The sequence below is a fragment of the Bos taurus genome, chromosome 6, assembly GCF_002263795.3.
Source record: "Bos taurus isolate L1 Dominette 01449 registration number 42190680 breed Hereford chromosome 6, ARS-UCD2.0, whole genome shotgun sequence".
Taxonomy (NCBI): Eukaryota; Metazoa; Chordata; class Mammalia; order Artiodactyla; family Bovidae; genus Bos; species Bos taurus.
Genome location: NC_037333.1, coordinates 101,279,152 through 101,298,180, shown reverse-complemented (window position 1 = coordinate 101,298,180; position 19,029 = coordinate 101,279,152). Strand labels below are relative to the sequence as shown.

The 19,029-nt window shown below is 39.8% G+C and overlaps 1 protein-coding gene across 3 annotated transcripts in view; it reads left to right on the top strand.

The window, feature by feature from the left end:
- Positions 1-19,029, top strand: part of MAPK10 (mitogen-activated protein kinase 10) — a 622,226-nt gene that overhangs the window by 231,906 nt on the left and 371,291 nt on the right. Inside the window, exon 1 of one of the 3 annotated variants that reach the window (XM_059887587.1) lies at positions 18,643-19,015. The exons of the other annotated variants lie outside the window; for them this stretch is intronic. The gene's annotated coding sequence lies outside the window, so the exon portion shown is untranslated. Of the gene's footprint in view, positions 1-18,642; positions 19,016-19,029 lie in introns of those variants that run through there. 3 annotated transcript variants of the gene reach the window in all.

Genomic DNA, 19,029 nt, shown 5'->3' with positions numbered 1-19,029 from the left:
GCTACAGGACCACCAGGAAGTCCCTGATCACAACTTAACTAATTGTATCTGCAAATTATCTGGACTGTATTTCCAAATATAAGATCATATTCTAAGGTACTGGGGGGGTTAAGATTTCAATGCATCTTTTTTGAGGGGAGCACAATTCAATCCATGATAGAAACTTTAAAACATCTGCTCCTTGTACTGTAAAACATCTGCTCCTTGTACTGTTCATGCTTGATTGTTTCATTGATTCACTGATTCATTGTTTTTCATTCACTTTAAAAATGTCCATTAAGTGTTTCCCAGGAACTCTTCTACCTATGAAGGATATCGACATAAATAGAAAACATTCCTGCCCTCATGATATGTGCACTCCACATGTTCCCTCCTCCTCCCAGTAAGAGTTTAGGTCATCTAGCCCTTGGTTCGGAGAAGGCAATGGCACCCCACTCCAATACTCTTGCTTGGAAAATCCCATGGATGGAGGAGCCTGGTGGGCTGCGGTCCATGGGTTGCTAAGAGTCGGACACGACTGAGTGACTTCCCTTTCACTTTTCACTTTCATGCATTGGAGTAGGAAATGGCAACCCACTCCGGTGTTCTTGCCTGGAGAATCCCAAGGATGGCAGAGCCTGGTGGGCTGCTGTCTATGGGGTCGCACAGAGTTGGACGCGACTGAAGCAACTTAGCAGCAGCCCTTGGTTCTGGTCCCTCTCTCTCCAAGGCCTGCTGCTCAATTGCCAACTCCTGACAGCAGAGGCTCTTTGGGAGGCTCTGTAGGTAGCTGTAGTTGATCACTATTCTTATTGTTAGGTCAGCTTCTCTCCAGGATGTGGGAGAATCACCTTCTCTTCTTCTGGAAATCTGAATCTTCTGGGTTATGGAGTAATAGAGCTCTGCTGGGAGTTGTTGCAATTGTGAACATCTGTCTTCGAGATCTGTGTAAGAGTGGCCATAAGTCAAGGAGAATCTGGATAGTCTTCACCTTCAGAGTGCTAGTGCCAACCCAATGGGAAGACAGTTCTTAGGAAGTGGATAAGCTTCATCAAAGACCTCCCCAATCTCATTAAGGTAGCTACTTTACAGGGAATGACTGGCTGCCATAGAATTCTGAAGAGTCCATGAGCTTTAGTTATTTATGATATGGACACTCAGCCTTGGAAATGGGTTCTTGCTTATAAAGCCATCACATTTCTCATCACCTTTGATGGGCTCCTCTGGAGCAGAAACCCCCAGCAAGGGTCAGAAAGAACCTAAGAGAAGAATTTCCCACAGGAAGTTTGTCTCCGGAAGTCATCTTCACTCTAGTGGTCCACTTGTATTGAATTTAAATTATTTTCTCTGTTTTCAAAAGACATGGCAGAGTATGTTCTCCAAGATATTTGTTTGAAAGATTCTGCATTAGTCTTGGGAAAGTGCATGGTTGGTTCTTAGCATATCGGATGCTAGGAATTTTAGGCAACTGTCTTAAAAAGGGTATGTTTAATTATTTACGTCCTCAAGTAAATATTGGAGAAGGAGATGGCACCCCACTCCAGTACCCTTGCCTGGAAAATCCCATGGACAGAGGAGCCTGGTAGGCTGCAGTCCTTGGGGTCGCTAAGAGTCAGACATGACTGAGCGACTTCACTTTCACCTTTCACTTTCATGCATTGGAGAAGGAAATGGCAACCCACTCCAGTGTTCTTGCCTGGAGAATCCCAGGGACAGGGGAGCCTGGTGGGCTGCCATCTATGGGGTCACATAGAGTCGGACACGACTGAAGTGACTTAGCAATAGCAACAGCAAGTAAATATGATTTCTCCCCCCACCCCCCTTTTTCTTTTCTACCAAGCACGTATTAGCTACTGGGGATGATGGGATGTCTGGGACACGGTCTCGATAAGCATTCAGTCTAGTTGAGGAGGTCATCTTAACAGCGGACTTAGACGTGTACTTTAGGCAAGAATTTTGGATGGTCATAGTTCCTTTCTCATGAAGTCTGAATATGGTGAATTGGATTACTCATTTTTAGGAAGTTTTTTGTTGGGTTTTACCGTGTTTACTTAGCTTTAGGCCTCCATTTTTTGATGCCTGCATTTCCAGCTGTAAAAGTCAGGTTTCTCTTATGCTATTCACTTAGCTAAAATAATGACTTTTTTAGGGGTGTTGTATGTGTGTTTTTTGATATTATGGAATGTATTTTGACCAGATTTTGAGTTGGCAGTAAAAAAGTTAAAAACATTTTGTATAACCCTATCTGACTAGACTGAAAGATGAAATCCTGAGACTATCGAAGGAGGAAAAGAAGGGAATAACTTCTTTGCTTTTGGGATGTTTGCCTTTATTTTGAATGCTTACTGGAGTTTGAGTAGGCAAATCTCAATCCTTCCTACCAAGTGAGTGTGAATTATGTTTCATCAGTAGGATAGAATAAGGCAGGATTTGCTTGGTGGTCCAGGACTTAAGAATCCACTTGTCAAAGCAGAGGACATGGGTTCGATCTCTGGTCCAGGAAGATTGCACACGCTTCAGGGCATCAAAGCTCAGGAGCCGTGACCACTGAGCCTGCACGCTGCAGCCACTAGAGCCTGTGTGCTCCAGAACCCATGCTCTGCAACAGGAGGAGCCACCGCGGTGACAGCCACTAAAGCCTGTGCACTCCAGAACCCATGCTCTGCAGCAGGAGGAGCCACCACAGTGAGAGGCGCACTGCAGCTGGGAAGAGTAACCCCTGTCTGCTGTAACTAGAGCAAGCCTGTGCAGCAATGAAGACGCAGTGCAATTAATAATAATAATAACAGCAGCAATAATAATGATAAATAGAGGAATGGGATAAGGCCCAGAATAGAGGAATAAGTGTGAAAGCCCATAGTATAATGCTTGGCATACTGCAGATTCTATTTTGTGTTAAACTGTTGTGGGATTGAGGGAATTAATTTGTACTTATATCTATTGCATTAGAATGACAACATGTTCACAGAATTCATCACAGAAAATCGTCTGAGGTTCACACAGGAGGTAAGGGAATACTTAACACACTGGATTGAGAGAGTGTTTTCTACTGGACTGCTAAATTTCTTGCAAATTGAATCTAGTTCCCACTGAATTTTATTGGCCTTGTAACTTGAACTTCATTTCTGGTTTGTCTGTCCCAAATGCATCACTAGTAGCTGTTGCAGTCTCTTGGTGGTTTGCGACAGTGAGTAACCTGGCCCATTTCTGCGTTTCAAGTATTCCCGATTGGTGTTCTATATATCTTTAGTCAGCAGTCTCTTCATTACTCTAAGCTCGTTTCTTCTCTATATCCCTACAGATTTCCCGCAAACTACATTGCCTACTACGCGATGTGTGTTGTGCGCAGGCGTGTATGAAGGAAAACGTACTTCCGTTTTCCCCTGCACATGCTCACCACACTTTGTGAATCACTGGGGTAACTCTGTGCTCTGACCAGTGTGGCACTGGTGTCACTTCTGATAACGTGTGGATTTGCCTAAAACTTTTGCTGGATAAAAAGCCGGTCACCTTCCTTACAGAGGAACTCCAGGTGTTCTATTAGCTACTGCTGAGCAGTTCACAGCCATATCATATTTTTTAAAAGTTGTTTTTCCCAGTTACAGGACATCTTTGAAAGGCCTCTTCTGCCTTCCTGTTTAGGAGTTTCTCTGCTTCTGCTCACAAGGTTTTACTGCCCTGACAATTTTCCATGTGTACCATGCGAGGACGAAGAATTGATGCTTTCAAACCGTGGTGCTGGAGAAGACTCTCGAGAGTCCCTTGGACAGCAAGAAGATCAAACTAGTCAGTCTTAAAAGAAATAAACCCTGGATGTTCATTGGAAGGCCTGATGCTGAAGAGGAAGCTCCAATACTTTGGCCACCTGATGTGAAGAGACAACTTATTGGAAAAGACCCTGATGCTGGGAAAGACTGAGGGCAGGAGGAGAAGGGGACAAAAGAAGATGAGTTGGTTGGGTGGTATCGCTGACTCAATGGATATGAGTTGAGCAAACTCTGGGAGGTGGTGAAGGACAAGTAAGCCTGACTTGCTGCAGTCCATGAGATTGCAAAGGGTTGGACATGACTTAGCAACTGAACAACAACAAACCGTATAAGCCAACAGTAACAGCAGGACTTGGTTAGTGCCCCTATTCTGAATGTGTGCAAAGACTTACTGTTTGAAGGATACTACTTTTATAATTTAAGCTCATTAGTATTTCCCCTCTTACTCTCTCAATGTAGGAACTTCAGTCAGATAGACATGTATTTAAATCCTGATGCATCTAGTTATTAGCTGTGTGATCCTGGACTAATGACTTCAAGTCTTAGTTTTCTTGTCTATAAAGTAGGGGCAATAATCCTACCTACTGATGGGGTAGTAGTGAGGACTATGGTCATGGAGCATGGACTCAAGCACACAGTGGCTTATTGATAAATGTTAGGAGATGTGTGCTCAGTTGCTCAGTCATGTCCGACCTTTTTCGATGCCATGAACTCCTCTGTCCATGGGATTCTCCAGGCAAGAATACTGGAGGCGGTTGCCATTCCTTTCTCCAGGGGATCTTCCCGATCCAGGAATAGAACCTGTGTCTCTTGCATCCCCTGTGTTGGCAGGAAGATCCTTTATCACTAGCACCACCTGGGAAGCACCTGTTAGTGAGACACTGATCAAGAAATGCTGTGTGATTGGAACTGATGTCTGTAAATTTAGCCTAGCTCTTGAGACAGAGTATGCTCTTAAAAGATAGTAGCAAAAATAACTGTAAAGATGTTTATGAAGATATTAGTGATAAAAATGATAACAACTATGAATTATTATTGTCAAATTAATGTTTTTTAATGACTCAAAAAGCCAGAACTGACTTCAGCCATGGATTTTGTTGTCTCTGCCTTACATTTTCATTTGTAATACAAATGTTTGGTTTGCATCTTTTGCCTCGTAAGACCATCTGGTTGAAGATTTTCCGTTTCTCTCACCACTTTCTTACTCTCTTCAACCAGGGAAGTATTATATCTTTACTCTCGTCTAAATATGATATGTTTTCCCTCACTTTTAAGCTCATTGTCCTTACATCCCCAACTGTCCAAATTCTATTCATTGTTCAAGAATCATCTTAAGGCTCTTTCATTTTGCTGAAGAACTATAATTATCATATTTTATAAAAGAGGAAACTGAAATCTGGAGAGCATCTGCCTGCCCAGCACCTTCTAGATAGTTCGTCATAGTGGAATTAGAACTCAGTTCTCTGTTTTTATTGGACCATGCTCCTTCTGAATACACACAGAATTTGAGGTCCATGCTTTCAGCATAGATCCCCATGTTAAGGTCTTCCCTCTTCTAACGAGACTCTACTGTTTTATCCTATATTTAAGGACTTAAGAGTTTTTTTTTTTTTTTAATCTAATGGGTCAGTCTTGACTCTGCAATAAGATCATGAGTTTCTTTTTAACGGGTACCACGTCTTGCACTTCTTTTCCAAATCTCCAACACAGGGTTTTGTATTTGTATGCTACTCAGTGATTTGCTAATTGAATGGACTTTAATTAAATTATAGAAATGTCAATCGGTTCCAACAGCTGTGCTATTTTCTTTTTTGCTTAGTTTTCTTGATCTGGTTCTCTTTTTCTTGTGAAAGAGTATATCTCTGAATATCTGCTGACCAAGTAGCTGAATTTTCTCTGGGAAATTTCCAGGGAGAATTGCTGATGTCCTGAATAGCTTCTCAAGTGTGGACTGGCAGGTAGGCTCAAATTCCTTCAAGTTTATTATTAGTTCCATAGTGCTGGTTCCACACCGCCAAGTAGCACATGATCAACTACACCTCCTCATGTGTATCTACTTTAAGAATATTATCAAACAATAGAAGATGAACGCTCCTGGGGCACTGGACAGTGTTCATAACTTACAAAGTCATACCAGGATTTTTTTTTAACTTTTTATTTTATATTGGAATATAGCCAATTAAAAATACTGTGATGGTTTCAGGTGCCCAGCAAAGTGACCCAGCCATAGAAAATGGCAGCCCACTCCAGTATTCTTGCCTGGAAAATTCCATGGATAGAGGAGCCTGGCGGGTTACAGTCCATGGGGTTGCAAAAAATTGGACATGACTGAGCGTGCACACACATAACTGGTAACAATGTTGTGATGGTTTCAGGCGCACAGCAAAGTGACTCAGCCATACACATACATGTATCCATTCTCCCCCAGACTCCCCTCCCATCCAGGCTGCCACATAATGTTGAGCGGACTTCCCTGTGCTATACAGTAGGTCCTTGTTGCATACCAGGAAATTTAAATTTAACTGTGGGTTACATATTTCTTATTGTGAATAGATTCAGTTGACTATTTCTTGACTGTCATGTACCAAGGGTTGTGCCAGGCACTGTAATATACATTATTTAATTTGATTATCACAAAAATTCTGTAAGCCAATGTTATTACACCCATTATCTCAATCCTTAAATTAAGAAGTAGAGAGGCTGTGTGGTCTGGGGCAACTCACACAGATAGGAAACAGGATGGCTATTTGAACAATAGATTAAAGCAAAATCTGTTGGTGAATCCAATACTCTTTTCACTATCCAGTATTTCAAATGAACTTTAAAAAGTATTTACACTTTATTTTGTAATTAAAAAAAATGTCTTCAGCATAGATCCACAAGACATTCAGCATAGATACACAAGATGTTCATTTAATTTATGTTGTCATCATTGCTTTTAGTGAATTTAGATAATTTTCAAAATTCGATTCTTATTTCCCCCTCTCTCTCTTGAATATAGCATTTCAATAAAGGTTAAATAGTATCTTCAGGATACACAGACTTTTTTTTTTTTGGTTAATAATTTGAAAATATAGCAAGTGTAAGCTGTACATATAAGTTAGTGCTGGTGACTGTTGGTTTAAAAATATAAGACCAAAGAGATCAAATCCTGTATTATATTATTAACTCTGGTTACTATTCTTTTGATTGCTAGGATATTCTTACCATGCATTACTTTTATGTAGCCTGTTGCTCTATCTCACAGACCCAGAATTCACTCACTAATTTCGTGATTAAAAAAGTCTTCTTACATCAGTGTTTAAAAATAGGCTCTCTAATATTAGGAAATTTCATTTAGTGGTGATAGAAGATCTTTATTTATCCAAAGGATATGCTAACATTTTATCTTAAATTTGATTACAAAAATTTGGGCTTGCATTTGTGTCTTGGCCTGTGTCAGTGACTGTTTGCTTTTTGAATGCTGTGGTGGCAAGTCGGAGTCAGTGGTGAGAACGGCCTTGGTAGAAAGCTTGCCATTTACGACAACAAGGATGGACCTTGAGGGCATTATGCTCAGTGAGATAAGCCAGACAGAGAAAGACAAATACTGCGTGATAGTACTTATATGTGGAGCCTGAAGAAAACTGAACTTACAGAAACAGAATAGGAAAGTGATTTCCAGGGACTGGAGGCCGGGGGAAATAGGCAGAGCTGGGTGAAAGAGTATGCACTTTCAAAAATAAGGTAAATAAATTCTGAGGATCTCATGTATAACATGCTGACTACAGCAGAGAACGCTATATTGTAGAGTTGAAATTTGCTAAGAGAGTAGATCTTAAACGTTCTCATTAAGAATAAAACAAAAATATGTTGCATTAGGTGATGGATATGATAATTAACTCAGTGGGGAGAATCTTTTCACAATGTACACATATATCAAATCTGTACATGGTACACCTTAAATATCTTACAATTTTATTTGTCAGTTATACCTCAATGAAGCTGGAATAAAAGAATAGTCCTTTTAATAAAGAGGTGAATTGCGACAGAGTTGTAAGAAGTTCATTTTCTAGGCCAGACTCGAATATAATCCATGCTATCTCCATGCTTTTGTTGTGCTTTGGGGGCACTTCAGTAAAGCAGGGATAAGGAAAATTGAAATTCCCACAGATGTGCGTGGATGGAAGTATGGATAAACCTGAGGCTGTCTGGGAAGAATAGCTCTTTCTTTATCTCACACACCAGCTCCTGTTGGGATCTAGGGAAGCGCAATTTTCTGTTAGCATTATTATTCAAAAGACAAACGCTCTAATTAGATTTTTAAAGCTGTTGCTTAAAACTACCTGAAGAAGTTTAAGCTAGTTTGCTATTTTTTTAAAATAGAATCCCAGCACCCATAATTATTGTAAACTAAATCCAGATGTTCGAAAAAGTCTATCAGGCTACTGAAAAGCGGCATATAACTACTATTTTCCAAGCAGCAGGTATTCTGCATTTATAATCAAAGTGTGTTTAACCACAAAGGGACATAATTTGGCTAGTTATGGGTGTTCCCACTGAAAAAAAAAATCAGTGCTTTTATAAGCTTAATAAAAATTGGTTCAAGGTACATTTCCTGCCACTAAAGTCTTATAATAATGCCCTGTCCACTAGGAAAAACTTTCAGCAGACCAATATCTACTTCCTTTTGATATGAAAACAGTTGTTTACTAAATGTAAAATTGACTCCTAGCAGGAAGAAAATTGAAACTGAGTGCAATATGTAGAATTGCTCAGTTGTGTCCAACTCTTTGCGACTCTTTGAACTGTAGACAGCCAGACTCCTCTGTCCATTTCGTCCTCCAGGGCATCTTCCTAACCCAGGGATCGAACTTGTGTCTCCCACATTGCACACATATTCTTTACTTGCTGAGCCATCTGGGAAGCCCATAAGACAAAGAGTGAACTCGAATATAAACTATGGGTTCTGTGAATGATAATGTATTAACATTGGTTCATCAGCTGTAACAAATTTACTGCACTGATACAAGATGTTAATAATGGGGGAAACTGCATGGAGAGGGAAGCAGGGTATATGGGATTCTCTGTATTTCTCTGCACAATATTCTTATAAACCTAAAACTACTTTAAAATAATAAAGTCTGTTCATTAAGAAGAAAAAGGCATGCACAGGTAGATTCTTTCTCTTTCTTGACATTGAAAAGTCGCAAAATTTACTCTTTTAAAATAAATTAGTGTTTAATTTTTTTAGATATTAAGAAGGGGTGGCAAGAATACACAGAAATGTGCAAAAAGAGATCTTCATGACCCTGATAATCACAATGGTGTGATCACTCACCTAGAGCCAAACATCTTGGAACGTGAAGTCAGGTGGGCCTTAGGAAGCATCACTAGGAACAAAGCTGGTGGAGGGGATGGAATTCCAGCTGAGCTATTTCAAATCCTGAAAGATGATGCTGTGAAAGTACTGCACTCAATATGCCAGCAAATTTGGAAAACTCAGCAGTGGCCACAGGACTGGAAAAGGTCAGCTTTCATTTCAATCCCAAAGAAAGACAATGCCAAAGAAGGTTCAAACTACCACTCAACTGTACTCATTTCACATGCTAGCAAAGTAAAGCTCAAGATTCTCCAAGCAAGGCTTCAACAGCATGTGAACCAAGAACTTCCGAATGTTCAAGCTGGTTTTAGAAAAGGCAGAGGAACCAGAGATCAAATTGCCAGTATCCATTGGATCATAGAAAAAGCAAGAAAATTGCAGGAAAGCATCTACTTCTTCTTCATTGACTACCCTAAAGCCTTTGACTGTGTGAATCATGACAAACTGGAAAATTCTTAAAGAGATGGGAGTACCAGAACCCCTTACCTGCCTCCAGAGAAACCTGTATGCAGGTCAAGAAGCAAGTTAGAACCAAACATGGAAGAATGGACTGGTTCCAAATTGGGAAAGGAGTATGTCAAGGCTGTATATTGTCACCCTGCTTATTTAACTTCTACACAGAGTATATCATGCAAAATTCTGGGCTGGATGAAGCACAAGCTGGAATCAAGATTGCAGGGAGAAATATCAGTAACTTTAGATATGCAGATGACACCACCCTTATAGCAGAAAGTGAACAGGAACTGAGGAGCCTCTTGATGAAGGTGAAAGAGGAGAGTGAAAAACCTGGCTTAAAACTCAACATTCAGAAAATGCAGATAATGGCATCCGGTCCCATCACTTCATGGCAGATAGATGGGGAAACTGGAAACAGTGGCAGACTTTACTTCTTGGGCTCCAAAATCACTGCAGATGGTGACTGCAGCCATGAAATCAAAATATGCTTACTCCTTGGAAGAAAAGCTGTGACCAACCTAGACAGCATATTAAAAAGTAGAGACATTACATTACTGACAAAGGTCTGTCTAGTCAAGGGTATGGTTTTCCCAGTGGTCATGTATGGATGTGAGAGTTGGACCATAAAGAAGGCTGAGGGTCAAATAATTGATGCTTTTAACTGTGGTGTTGGAGAAGACTTTTGAGAGTCCCTTGGACTGCAAGGAGATCCAACAAGTCCATTCTGAAGGAGATCAGCCCTGGGTGTTCTTTGGAAGAAATGATGCTGAAGCTGAAACTCTGGTACTTTGGCCACCTCATGTGAAGAGTTGACTCATTGGAAAAGACTCTGATGCTGGGAGGGATTGGGGGCAGGAGGAGAAGGGTATGACAGAGGATGAGATGGCTGGATGGCATCACCGACTAGATGGACGTGCGTTTGAGTGAACTTCCGGAGATGGTGATGGACAGGAAGGCCTGGCGTGCTGCAATTCATGGGGTCGCAAAGAGTCGGACACGACTGAGCGACTGAACTGAACTGAACTGATTCCTTCAAGGTCCATCCATGTTGTCAAAAATGGAAATATTTCATTCTTTTTATGGCTGAATATTTTGTTGTATGTGATTATATATATATGTACACTATATATATATATGTGTGTGTTAGTTGTTCAATTGTGTCTGACTCTTTGAGACCCCACAGACTGTAGCCTGCCAGGCTCCTCTGTCAATGGAATTCTCTAGGCAAGAATACTGGAGTGTGTTGCCATTTTCTTCTCCAGGGGATCGTTCCAACTCAGGAATCAAACCCAGGTCTCCCGCTTTGCAGGCAGATCTTTTTACCATCTAAGCCACCAGGGAAACCCTGGGGATCTTCCCAACCTAGGGATCAAACCCAGGTCTCCTGCATTACAGTCAGACTCATACCATTTGAGCCACCAGTAAATATATGTGTGTGCATATATACACCATATCTTCTTTATACTTTTATCTATCAATGGACACGTAAGTTGCTTCCATATCTTAGCTGTTGTAAATAATGCTGCAATGAATATGGGGGTGCATGTGTCTTTTCAATTTAATATTTTTGTTTCTTTCAGAAAAATACCCAGAAATGAAACTGGATCATATGAGGGACCATTAATACTTTAACACAGTATTGACCGGGAAATTTTTGCAGAAATTAACACCCATGGCATTAGTATATCTCTGGTCAATAATGTGTTACGTTCCACTGAAGATTATTATGGCCATGGTAAGCTGTTGGCCATGTGTTTCCCATCCAAGTAGAATGATAAAACATATTAATTAAAAGTTACTTTCAAAAAGTTATTTTGATATATAAATTTTGATTTAATTTTAAGAAATTTAAATAGTTGTTTTTAACCTCAGTTTTTCTCAGTGTTTTTATTATATTTTATTTAAACTTTTTATTTTGTTTTGGGGTTAATGTTAACTGATTAATAGCTGGTTAACAATGTTGTGATAGGTGAACAGCAAAGGGACTCATCCATAAACAGATATGTATCCATTCTCCCCCAAACCCCCCTCCCATCCAGGCTGCCACATAACATTGAGCAGAGTTCCATGTGCTGTACAGTAGGTCCTTGTTGGTTATCCATTTAAAATATAGCAGTGTGGACATGTCTCTCCCAAACTCCTAACAATCCCTTCCCCACACCCTTCCCCCCAGCAACCACCAGGCTTCAGCAATATGTGAACCGTGAACTTCCTGATGTTCAAGCTGGTTTAGAAAAGGCAGAGGAACCAGAGATCAAATTGCCAACATCCACTGGATCATCGAAAAAGCAAGAGAGTTCCAGAAAAACATCTATTTCTGCTTTATTGACTATGCCAAAGCCTTTGACTGTGTGGATCACAATAAACTGTGGAAAATTCTGAAAGAGATGGGAATACTAGACCACCTGATCTGCCTCTTGAGAAATTTGTATGCAAGTCAGGAAGCGACAGTTAGAACTGGACATGGAACAACAGACTGGTTCCAAATAGGAAAAGGAGTACGTTAAGGCTGTATATTGTCACCCTGTTTATTTAACTTCTATGCAGAGTACATCATGAGAAATGCTGGACTGGAAGAAACACAAACTGGAATCAAGATTGCCGGGAGAAATATCAGTAACCTCAGATATGCAGATGACACCACCCTTATGGCAGAAAGTGAAGAGGAACTCAAAAGCCTCTTGATGAAAGTGAAAGTGGAGAGTGAAAAAGTTGGCTTAAAGCTCAACGTTCAGAAAATGAAGATCACGGCATCCAGTCCCACCACTTCATGGGAAATAGATGGGGAAACAGTGGAAACAGTGTCAAACTTTATTTTTCTGGGCTCCAAAATCACTACAGATGGTGACTGCAGCCATGAAATTAAAAGACGCTTACTCCTTGGAAGGAAAGTTATGACCAACCTAGATAGCATATTCAAAAGCAGGACATTACTTTGCCAACAAAGGTAAGTCTAGTCAAGGCTATGGTTTTTCCTGTGGTCATGTATGGATGTGAGAGTTGGACTGTGAAGAAGGCTGAGCGCCGAAGAATTGATGCTTTTGAACTGTGGTGTTGGAGAAGCCTCTTGAGAGTCCCTTGGACTGCAAGGAGATCCAACCAGTCCATTCTGAAGGAGATCAGCCCTGGGATTTCTTTAGAAGGAATGATGCTAAAGCTGAAACTCCAGTACTTTGGCCACCTCATGCGAAGTGTTGACTCATTGGAAAAGACTCTGATGCTGGGAGGGATTGGGGGTAGGAGGAGAAGGGGATGACAGAGGATGAGATGGCTGGATGGCATCACTGACTCGATGGACGTGAGTCTGAGTGAACTCCGGGAGTTGGTGATGGACAGGGAGGCCTGGCGTGCTGCGATTCATGGGGTTGCAAAGAGTCGGACACGACTGAGCGACTGATCTGATCTGATCTGATCTGAAGTCTATGAATCTATTTCTGTTTTGTAAGTAAGTTCACTTGTATCATTTCTTTGCAGGTGGGACCTTTAATTCTCATTTGAGGGTTCAAGTCCACGCTAAATTCTGGAATAGGGCAGTCAGCCTTCCCTGTTTGCCTAAGCCTGAGGGATTTCCTGGCATGTAGATTTGCTAAAACCTGGGAAGTCCCTGGCAAATGAGAACCAGTTGATCTCTCTGCTCTGGGACCAGTTTTGATAAGAGACCTTCCTTCCTTGAAAGTCGCTCACTCGTGTCTGAATCTTTGCGACCCCATGGACTACATGGTCCATGGAATTCTCCAGGCCAGAATACTAGAGGGGGTAGCCGTTCCTTTCTCCAGGGGATCTTCCCAACCCAGGGATTGAACCCACATCTCCCGTATTGCAGGCGGATTTTTAACAGCTAATCCACAAGGGAAGCCCAGAAGACCTTAGTACAGTAACTGGTTTTACTGTTAGCCCCCATGAATGTACTTGAGACTTAGATTTAGAAATTAAATTCCTACTTGGAATTCCTACAGTCAATCTCACTGACTTGATTCCTTTATGTTCTCCTATCCTTGAGGTCTTTGCCATTTATTGTTCGGAAAACCAGGTATTGATCACCTTCATTTCCTTCAGTTTTAGTCCTGCGGCTGAATGATAATCCCTACAGAGGAACCTGGCAATTTAGTTCTTGCCAGGCATCTCTTAAAAATCTCTTTTTAAACATCTCATTTCTTGTTTGTCAGGCAAATCTCCCTCAATTGTCTTCATCACTTCAGAGGGACTGCTCTATCTCTTAAGATCCTGGTGACCTGAGTCTAGCTGTTTCTATTTCTTGGTCTGCTTTGTTGTGCTGTCCAGTCGCTCAGTCGTGCCTGATTCTTTGCAACCCCACTGACTGCAGCATATCAGGCTGCCCTGTCTTCACCATCTTCTGGAGCTTCCTCAAATTCATGTCTGTTGAATCAGTGATGCCATCCGACCATCTCGTCCTCTGCTGTCCCCTTCTCCTCCTGCCCTCAATCTTTCCCAGCCTCGGATCTTTTCCATTGAGTCGACTCCTCTCATCAAGTGCCCAAAGTATTGGAGCTTCAGCTTTAGCATCAGTCCTTCGAATGAATATTCAAGATTGATTTGAGAGGGTGGGATGATTTGGGGTAATGGCATGGAAACATGTATAATATCATATAAGAAACGAATCGCCAGTCCAGGTTCAATACAGGAGTCTTGGGGCTGGTGCACTGGGATGACCTGGAGGGATGGTACAGGGAGGGAGGTGGGAGAGGGGTTCAGGATGGGGAACCTGTGATGGATTCATGTTGATGTGTGGCAGAACAAATACAATATTGTAAAGTAATTAGCCTCCAATTAAAATAAATTTAAATTAAAAAAAAAAAGATTGATTTCTTTTAGAATTGACCGGTTGGATCTCCTTGCAGTCCAAGGGACTCTCAAGAATCTTCTTCAACACCACAGTTCGAAGGCATCAGTTCTTTGGCACTCAGCCCTTTTTATTGTCTAGCTGTCACATCCATAATGACTACTGAAAAAAACCATAGCTTTGACTGTATGGACCTTTGTTGGAAAGTAACGTCTCTATTTTTTAATATGCTCTCTAGGTTTGACATAGCTTTTTTTCCCAAGGAGATATAGCAACCCACTCCAATATTCATGTCTGGAAAATCCCATAGACCGATTGTCCTGTGGGGCTATAGTCCATGGGGTTGCAAAGAGTTGGACATGACTGAGCAACTTCACTTCACTTCAAGCATCCTTTAATTTCATGGGTTCCGTCACCATCTGCAGCAATTTTGGAGCTCAAGAAAATCAAGTTTGTCGCTGTTTCCTTTGTTTCCCCATCTACTTGCCATGAAGTGATGGGACCAGATGCCATGATCTTAGTTTTCTGAATGTTCAGTTTTAAGCCAGTTTTTTCACTCTCCCCTTTCACCTTCATCAAGAGGCTCTTTAGTTCTTCACTTTCTGCCATAAGGGTGGTGTCATCTGCATATCTGAGTTTACTGGTATTTCTCCCGGCAATCTTGATTCCAGCTTGTGCTTCATCCAGCCCAGCATTTCACATGATATACTCTGCATAGAAGTTATAAACAGGGTGACAATATACAGCCTTGACATACTCCTTTCCCCAGGTGGAACCAGTCCATTGTTCTATGTTTGGTTCTAACTGTTGCTTCTTGACCTGAATACAGGTTTAGCAGGAGGCAGGTATGGTGTTCTGGTATTCCCATCTCTTTAAGAATGTTCCACAGTTGGTCATGATCTACACAGTCAAAGGCTAGGGTAGTCAATGAAGCAGAAGTTATTCTGCAATTCTCTTGCTTTTTCTATGATCCAATGGATGTTGGCAATTTGATCTCTGGTTCCTCTGCCTTTTCTAAATCCAGCTTGAACATCTGGAAGTTTCTGGTTTACATCCTGAGCATTACTTTGAATGCTCAGATGTAATCTCAAGATTACTGAGAATCTTGAGCATTACTTTGCTACCATGTGAAATGAGCACAATTGTTTGGTAGTTTGAATATTCTTTGGCACTGCCTTTCTTTGGGATTGGAATGAAAACTGACCTTTTCCAGTCCTGTGGCCACTGCTGAGTTTCCCGAATTTGCTGGCACATTGAGTGCAGCACTTTCACAGCATCATCTTTTAGGATTTAAAATAGCTCAACTGGAATTCCATCACCTCCACTAGCTTTGTTCGTAGTGATGCTTCCTAAGGCCCACCTGACTTTGCACTCCAAGATGTCTGGCTCTAGGTGAGTGATCACACCATCGTGGTTATCTGGGTCATTAAGATCATTTTTGTATAGATGGGTGTATTCTTGCCACCTCTTCTTAATATCTTCTGCTACTGTTAGGTCTATACTATTTCTGTCCTTTATCGAGCCCATCTTTGCATGAAATGTTCCCTTGGTATCTCTAATTTTCTTGAGGGATCTCTTGTATTTTCCATTCTGTTATTTTCCTCTATTGGTCTGCTTGGGTTTGTAAAGTCAGGACTCAGGTATAGGACCAGATTTGTAGGTTTAGGAGCTCTAACTTATTTTTCATTTAGCAGTTTTCTTCTTGGGAATTGACTTTAATTTTTTGAAAACAGCAACTTAATTTACACTGAGTGAATGCACTGATCTTAAGAGTTAGAATTTGAAGAATTTTGACAAATGCTTACATCTACATAATAACTCACACCTCTATCAAGATGTCGAATATTTTCATCACTACATAAATTTCCCTCAGCTGTGTGGCTCCCTCAATCATAGTTCTGATTTCTAATACCATAGAATATTTCTGTCTGTCCTAGAGCTTTATGTAAATGGATTTATATTCTAAACAGTCTTTTGTCTCATTTTTTTTTAACATAGCGTGTTTTTGAGATTCATTTATATTGTTGCATATTTCCATAGTTCTTTCTCAAAATGTGATATTATCTTACTGAGGACTTTAAATGAAGAGTTTTGGCTTTATCCAATAAGGAATGAAATATATTTAAGTGTTAAAAATTAGCTTGTATCAGATGATCTAATTTTAGGAAATTATTTTTTCTATGCTGTATAGAATAGACTTAAAAGAACATTTTAATCATCTAAATATTACTCAAATGAATAGGTTGAATATTAAAGCCCTAGTAAAATATACCCCAGTGCAATCTACCACTGTCATTTGTGAAATCAAGAATTAACACCTACTAGAAGAAATATTGGTTTTAACCTATTTATAGTTATCATTGTTTTTTCATTGCTGAAACAGTATGTTATTATATGAATATACCATAGTTTGCTTACCCATTCTTCCATTGATATACTTTGAGTTGTTTCCAGTTTTTACCAATTATAAATAAAGCTGGCATAAACATTTATGTATAACTTTTTTTGATAGACAAATATTTCTATTCTCTTAGGTGACTATGAATAGAATTGTTGAGTCATACTGTAGGTATATGCTTATCTTTAAAAACCACCAAACCATTTCCCAAAGTAGTTTTACCATTTACTATTCCCACAAGTAATGTAGGAGAGTTCTGATTTCTCCATACCCTACTCAGGACTTAGTGTTGTTAGTCTTTCCAATTTTAGCCAATTTTTTTTTGTGTGAGTGTGAAATGGCCTTTATGCAATTTTAATTTGCATTTCTCTGATGACCAGTTCTGTTGAATACTTTATAGTGTACTTATTGACCATATATATATATCTTTCTTTGTCAAATGCCTGCTTAAGACTTTTGCCCATTAAACAAAATTGTTTTTATCATTGAGTTGTGGGATATTTTTTTAAAAATCTAGAAATTGTGAATATCAAGAGTATTTTCAGACATGTTTATCAAGAATATTTTCTTCTAGCCTGAGGCTGTCTATTCATTTTCTTAATGGTTATTTTGGAAGCTTTTGATTTTGATCAAGTCTTTTTTTTTTCCTCCTATTCTGGTGAGTAATTTCTGTGTCCTAAGAAATCTTTGCCTGCTCTGAGAACAGAAAGCTATTTTTTCTTCTGAAAGATACATTTTATTCTAATAGCTTTATATAGTTTGGCTTTCATGTTTCAGTGTAAATTTACCTTGAATTAAGTTTTTGTGTTTGCAGTGTGTGGTAGGAGTTGAAGTTCATTTTTTCCTCATTGATATCCAGTTATTAAGAGTTAATATCAAAACTTTGATATCAAAACTTAGACTAAAGTAAATTAAAAGTTTCAATGCCAATTATATTTTGCTATAAAGTCGTTTGGCTAGTTAATACATATTTTTCTTGAGGCAAAGTTGTCTTGTAAGGTAGGTTCATTGCCAAGACTAAAAATTAATAATCAACTGCTTCTTGTTGAACTTGAAATTAGAAAAAAGCAATATCCAAAAACTTGTCCAATAGATGAAAAAGAAAACACACAAGACTTTTTTCCCCCTTGATTCCCTCCTAAAATAAGGAAACCTGATATGGTCCCATATGGTTTTATGATGTGTTTCAGTGGATCAGTCATTGCTTGGTTTGTATCTGTTGCAAGTTGTATCTTTTCTGTTAACATATGGAAGAAGCTCCTTATTCATGTATGTATGCTAGTTCTAAAACAGTGTCAAGTGGTATAAAACTCAGTCTTACTTCGTTGCAATACACAGAAACTCACCTCAAAGTTACTTAAGCAAAAAAGGAATTTGATTCAATTATGTAACCTGAGATGCCCAAGGGTTGAGCCTGGTTAGGCTAAATGTGTATTGAAAAATTTACTTAAGTAAAAAATATTTTAAACAGGTAAAAAAAAATGATAATTAAAAAAAATTGTGGGAATATTCCATTATTCTGAACTCTCACTCTAGAAACCATATATTTATAGATTAATACTCTAGATTTAATAATCTATGACATCTATATTTAAGCACCTATATTTAACATTTAACAAACTATTAATATATGGAGACAAAAATATACTCTGACAGTCGCAGATAGGGCAAATTACTTAAATAAAATTGAGATATCTGCTCCAAATAGTAATAATGCAATTTGTATCCATTTTCTAAAGAATTACCCAATTAAAAAAAAAAAAGAATCTAGATTTGGTAACTCAAATTATCAGTATTTTCTTTCTAAATTCAAGCTGCAATCTCAGAATTAGTTTGCTGACTTTGGTTTAGTTGGTATTTATGTAGGATTTCTCTGAAAGATAAGGAAACACACAAGAGGGATTATGACATTTCAAATGACCTCTGGGGTCCAGGTGGCACCCAGACGCTCACTTGGCCTCCGAGGTTATTACCATCCTTGTTTGCTTTGACACTTAGAGGCACGACATGCCTTTGTGCTGTTTGCAAAAAGCTGGGCGAGTTGAAAAGCATAGATTGAGTACATTTCCAATGGTGTTTGGGTCTGCAAGCATTTGTTTTCTGAGCGCTGCCGAGTGCTGGGCCAGGGCTGCGTGGAGAGAGCTGTTTCCGTTGCGCAGACTGGCTGCCTGATGTCCTAGGTGCTGATAGCGGCCGCCGACGAACCCTGCTCCTTTCCATTTCGCCAGGTCCTCATTTAATCGGAAAACACGGTAGCTGCAGACGC